The sequence below is a fragment of the Trichechus manatus genome, unplaced genomic scaffold (assembly GCF_000243295.1).
Source record: "Trichechus manatus latirostris isolate Lorelei unplaced genomic scaffold, TriManLat1.0 scaffold00282, whole genome shotgun sequence".
NCBI lineage: Eukaryota > Metazoa > Chordata > Mammalia > Sirenia > Trichechidae > Trichechus > Trichechus manatus.
Window position 1 is genome coordinate 944302 of NW_004444218.1, and position 6295 is coordinate 950596.

The 6295-nt window shown below is 53.0% G+C and overlaps 1 protein-coding gene across 1 annotated transcript in view; it reads left to right on the top strand.

Annotated features, from left to right (window-relative positions):
* Positions 1-3066: 3066 nt before the first annotated feature.
* The window catches only part of TANGO2 (transport and golgi organization 2 homolog), a 65517-nt gene continuing 62288 nt past the window's right edge, over positions 3067-6295 (top strand). The window contains exon 1 of the mRNA XM_023725052.1: positions 3067-3096. The gene's annotated coding sequence lies outside the window, so the exon portion shown is untranslated. The remainder of the gene's footprint in view (positions 3097-6295) is intronic.

The window sequence follows — 6295 nt, forward strand, 5'->3', positions numbered from 1 at the left end:
CCCCTGCCTCTCCACCCAGCTGCTGGCAGCTGTATAGGGACAGCCCTGGGGCATGTAGGGAAAGCTACCAGGGGAAAAGTTTTTCAGCCGGATGTCGGGAAGAACTTTCCAACAGTCGGAGATGTGCACAGATCAAGAGGGTGGTCACAGGAGGTAGTGAGCTCCATATCTGAAGACACATGCAATTATAGGCAGGATAGCAGTAAGCGTCTTCCAGCCCTGAGATACCAGGGCTCAGATGCCCACTGTAGACCCAGCTAATCTGGCCTTGTCTGTTCCTTGGCATCAAATATTGCCCAGGCTTGCATTGGTGGTGACAGAGCCAGAGTGAATATCTGAGCGCCTCTGACCTGGCTCCTGCCTAGATGGGGAGAGCAAGGATGGAGGGTGGGGGCTTGCCCAACACAAGAGCAGGATTTGAACCTCCATTTGACCAATACATGACCACATGCCCTTCCTGAAGGCAAGGGGCAATTGCTGCTCATGAGGGCTTGGTTTCCTTGATTTCAGCAAGGAAGGTTGTCATCTACATATCACAGGTTGTTAATGAGTCTTTCTCTAATCCTGATGCCATGTTCTTCTTCACAGTCCAACTTCTTGGATTATTTGCGTAGCATACAGATTGAATAAGTATGGTGAAAGGATACAACCCTGATGCACACCTTTCCTGACTTTAAACCACGCAGTATTCTCTTGTTCTGTTCGAACGACTGCCTCTTGGTCTGTGTACAGGTTCTGCATGAGCACAATTAAGTGTTCTGGAATTCCCATTTGTCTTAGTTATCTAGTGCTGTTGTAACAGAAATACCACGAGTGGATAGCTTTTACAAAGAGAAATTTATTCTCTCACAGTCTAGGAGGCCAGAGTCCGAATTCAGGGCACCACCTCCAGGGGAAGGCTTTCTCTTTCTGTTGGCTCTGGGGGATGGTCCTTGTCATCAATCTTCCCTAGTTGAGGAGCTTCTCAGCACAGGGACCCTGGGTCCAAAGGACATGCTATGTTCCCGGTGCTTTTTTTCTTGGTAGTATGAGGTCCCCATGTCTCTCTGCTTGCTTCTCTCTTTTATATCTCAGAAGAGATTGACTTAAGACACAGCCTAACCTTGTAGATTGAGTCCTGCCTCATTAACATCATAGAGGTAGGATTTACAACACATAGGAAAATCACCTCAGATGACAAAATGGTGGACAGTCACACAATACTGGGAATGATGGCCTAACCAAATTGTTACACATTTTTTGGGGACACAGCTCAATACACAACACCATTCTTAGTAGTGTTATCCATAATTTGTTATGATCCACGCAGTCGAATGCCTTTGCATAGTTGATAAAACACAGGTAAACATCTTTCTGGTATTCTCTGCTTTTAACCAAGATCCATCTGACATCAGCAATGATGTCCCTCGTTCCATGTCCTCTTCTGACTCCAGCTTGAACTTCTGGCAGTTCCCTGTCAATGTACTGCTGCAACCACCTTGGAATGATCTTCAGCAAAAATTTTGCTTGAGTGATATTAATGATATTGTTCCATAATTCCTGCATTTTGTTGGATCACCTTTCTTTGGAATAGGTACAAATATGGATGTCTTCCAGTTGGTTGCCACCACAGTACGACAAACTGACAGACGCTTGGGGGCGAGCATGGTAGGGCCTATAAATTAGGTAGGGAAAGGGCTGACTCCAGGGCAAAACCTGGTCCTCACACACACTGCCATGTTACTGACCCAGGCAAAACAGGAGTCCTAGCTCACACAGGTACCACCCTGCTGCAGAAGGAGCTACCAGTGCGGTGATGTGGGTGGGCACCTGGAGCAGGCTGGTGAGCTCCAGATCTACCAGGGCCAGAGGGCGTGGGCCCAGATTGCTCACAGGCGCAGGTTGTCGCTTGTCCCACTGCCTGCCCAAGAGGGTGAGCATACCACACAGAGGCTGCGCTGATATGGTTCCAGGCGTGGCTTGGCCGATCAGGTCTGTGAGGTCTTCAACCTGTAGGGCTGTGGAGCTAATCCAGCTGCTGCCACTCACCCTTTCTGACATCAAGCAAGTGACTTAAGTGTTCTGGGCCTCAGATGATTCACAACATTTGGATCTGTAAAATGGGGTGAATGATAGCTTTGGGCCAAGACAGTGTGTTTAGAGTGCATAGCATGTTATTGTCATACATACTGTAATTGTCATCCTTTGTCAACAACACACCAGGTGCCATTTGTTGAGTGTCCACTTTGGGGCAGGCTCTGGGCCTCTGTCTCCACCATCCTTGGGCTCAGGCCTCAAGCACAGCCAGAGGCGGGGGAGGGGTGGTGGTGGGGGGAGCCAAGGCTTTTGTCCTGTTGGGAGGGCCCCAGTCAGTGCTCACTTGCCCCCCCCTTCCGCTGTGCTCCCTCCAGGCACCTTCCAAGCCGATGGCTTACCTGCTTGAGTGAGAGGGGTGGGGCTGGAGTGCCTGGCCAGAGACTGGGGTCTGTCCTCTGCAAGGCAGGGCCCTCAGGGATCGGGTGGGGAGGGGGCCAGAGGCCAGAGAGGCATAGACTGTAATGAGCCAGGGGCATAAAACTAAAGGAGGGATGTCCAGAAGAGAGGATGGCCAGGTCCAGGGGTCAGGTATGGGCAGACAGAAGGCTCAGTCCAGGACCCAGCCTGACCGGGGTGAGGGAAGTGAGTAGCCACGTAGCAGGATTGGGGTGGGGGAAGGGGCGTTCGGTCAGCAGGTGACCGCCGGGTGCCTGAGCTTAGACCCGGGTCCAGCAGCTGCAGTCTCCGGGGGTGCCCACGAGGGTAAGGACTCAGGGGCGTCTGCAAGTGGCTGCCGGTGCGGATGATGGATCCCCGACAGGCTCCCAGGGTCACTAGGAACCCAGATGTCTGCTCAGTCCCAAAGCTTGGCGCAGCCCTAGGGGCCGGCGCCGAGAAGGCTGCAGCCCCCGAGGGACTGCCCTCGCAGCCAACGAGCCTGAGGCCGCAGCTCGCCGCCCCGCCTCTCGCTGCCCCTCCAATGGCAAGCGCGCCGGCGGCAGGCGGGGCGGGGCTTGGGCGGTGGTGGCGGCGCGCGGACGGGGTACCCGGAAGTTGGTGGCGGAGGCGCAGCCGACGGCGGTGAGTGCGCCGCGAGAGGCCTGGGCCAGCGGGCTCCGCTTCTAACGGGACCGGTTCGGGCTCGGGGGCGCGGGGCTCGGGGGGTCTGGGCGGTACGGGGCCGCGCCTCTCGGCTCTGCTTGCAGAAGCTTGGAGTGGAAATCAAGCGTCCAGGGCAGGGAGTCTGGTCTGGGGAGACCAGACCGACCCCAGCCGCTCCAGGCTTTTTGCAAGGCGTTTCCCATGAGCCCTGCCTGGACGGGGTGTGGCGGCCACTGGCGGGCAGGGCTTACGTGCTGCGGGGAAACTGAGACCGACGGGGCTGGGAACTGCGTGGTCACTGCAGGGTGGGCAGGCTGTCAGAGTAGGGCGGCAAGTGCTGGGTCATCCTTTGACTGCAGCTGGCCTTCCTGGCGTGCCTCAGGTCTTCCGACCACCCCCTACTCCAAACAGGGTGGCTGGGTGGGGCCGATCCCTTCCCTGGCTTTGCAGCAGCCGGTGCTATGCCTCTTTTCCTCCCGGAGAGTGGGCACCAAGGGCCTGTTGCTGAGACCCTTCCCGGTCTCAGGCCTCTCCTGTGCTTCCTGCAGGGCCAGGACACTTGGTTAGGACATTGCTTTTGAGGGAGTCTCCTGCCCTTGGCCAAGTCCCTGAGCCTCAGACTCCCTTCCTTGGGGAGGACGTCACCTGCTCAGCAAGGCCAGACTGTGATCTGCTCTTGACCTGCTAACCGCTGCTTTTGCTGCTGCTGTTGGGGCTCATAGCCCTCTCCTACGGAGCAGTTGTGACAGTAGCTAAAAGAGGGGCCCACAGCTGAATAGCACTTTGAAAGTGCTTTCTTGCCCTTATTAATTCTCTGGGCAGCTTGTTGAAGGGGGTATTTGCTGGCCTAACCTGACCCCGTTCACAGTGGAGAAAAATCAGGCTGAGGGAACAAATGGTGTTCCCAAGGTCATTCCTGCCAGGGCCAGTTCCCAAAGCCTCTTGTCCTCCTGGGCCCGTCTCCCAGGAGTCTTCCTACATCAGGTGGGTGGAGGCAGCTGGGCATGGGCAGAGCAGGCCTGGGAAGGACGGCCATGATGGCAGGTGGACACAGCAGTGCTTCTGCTCCCCCTCCCCAGGATCCCAGTGCTCCGGCATCCAGCATGGGGCTGGGCTCAGTGGGGCCCCCATCCCCCAGGCCCCTGACAGCCTCAACAGCATGGTTGCCCCAGTTCTTCCTGATCCTGGTATATTTGTAGATTGCAGACTCCTTCAACAGAGCCCCAGCCTGCTTGAGCCCAGGCCTGCCCAGCCCCCTCAGCAGTTTTTACTGGTTTGTGCTTCCTTCATGCTTTCATTTATGGGCTGTTATTTCAATCACGTTTCTCAGTGTAATCACCTGTAGTGTCATGAGGATGGGCTCCGTGCCTGGCTTCTGCACTAGATGGTGAGCTTTCTGAGGGAAGACCTGGTGCCCACTTTCCCTGGCACCCCCAGTGCCCACCCAGTGGTACTGCTTCTGAGAACATCTGCTGGATAGATGAAGGGACTTGTGGGGACCCCAGAGCGGATATGGAGAGATATAGCCCAGTGCAGGGAGGCTGGGGGCTTGTGGAAGTGGGGAATGGAGGAGAGGTCTGAGTACTTGCACAGCCAGTGACACTCCCAACGTGAGAGGGTCAGTGCGTGAGGTCACACACGGAGTCCAGAGTTGGTTGGTGCTGACTCCCCAACCTTGGAGTGTGATGGCGGGCTCTGTGAAAACAAGGTCATCTCAGAACAATGGAGCTGCCATTTAAGGTTGTCAGTGTGACTTCTTTCTTTTTCTCTCCACTTTCTTTTTAGATTACAAGAATAAGACATGCATGCTTAAAATTAGCAAGGCTGGCCTCTAGCTTCGGGTGGCTGCTCTGGGCTAACATTTGGGTGGTCATCCCCCAAGACTTCTGGACTTTGCATGCTCGCTCTCACCCTCTTCCAAGGGTTGGTGGCAGCACCCCTCCTTGCTTATTACCATGCAGGCTGCAGTGGCCAGGGGGGGGCTGGGCCCTGTCGGAAGTTTTGTGTAGTGCTTACTGTGGTGCTAGCTTATGCTGCTTCTTTGGACTGTGACAAGATGCTGACACTCTGGTGTGAAGCTTAGTCAATGCCCCTGAAACGTCTCGAAAGACATAGAAGAGAACATCACTGTAGCCACATAATAGGACATAGCCGTTTAATAGTTTTGCTCTCAGATGTGAAGAGGGGAGGAGGGCAGGGTACTGCAGCAGTAGGTCTGCTGCTTGGAATATGTATAGATGTCAGGGTTTTCTCAGCCAAGGCCTTGCTATACACTCACTGTGTATAGGTGGAAATTTTCCAGATGAGACCACACTCCTAGGTGACCTGGGGAAGGGAATGACAACCACAGGCCCTCCAGTCCCTTGGGGGCTGCTGGTCGTGCAGCAGGACATGTGGAGCCTTGGGTTTGAGTAGCATAGAGGCCAGATGAGGGGCAGCAGGCATGAGAGGCTGGAAGCTGGAGGGGGAGCGGGGGCAAACAGGCCTTTTTGTTCTTTTTAATTTATTATTTTTTGTTGTTGAGAATATACACAGCAGAACATACACACACAGTTTCTACATGTACAGTTCAGTGACATTGATTACCTTCAAGTTGTACAACCGTTTTCATGCTCCTTTTCTGAGTTGTTCCTCCCCCATTATCATAAACTCACTGCCCCCTAAGGTTCCTATCTGATCTTTCAAGTTGCTGTTGTCAGTTTGATCCCATATAGTTCTTTTTTTTTTTTCATTTTTTTTTTGTTGTACTTTAGACGAAGGTTTACAGAACAAATAATTTCTCAGTAAACAGTCAGTACGTATATTGTTTTATGACATTGGTTAACAATCCCACGACATGCAACAACACTCTCCCTTTTCGACCTTGAGGACCTTTTTTTTGGTGAAAATACGCATAGCCAAAGTTACACCATTTTGAAAGTTTCTACATGTACAATTCAGTGACATCAATTACATTCTTCCAGTTGTGCTGCTATTCTCACTATCCGTTTCCAAATTATTCCATCACCATTATCTTCAGCTCACTGTCCCCTAGGCTTCCTATCAGACCTTTTGAGTTGCTGTTGTCAATTTGATCTCACATAGATAATTCTTTTTTTGTACCTTAGATGAAGGTTTGCAGAACAAATAGTTTCTCATTAAACAGTACACATATTGCTCTATGACAATGGTTGACAAC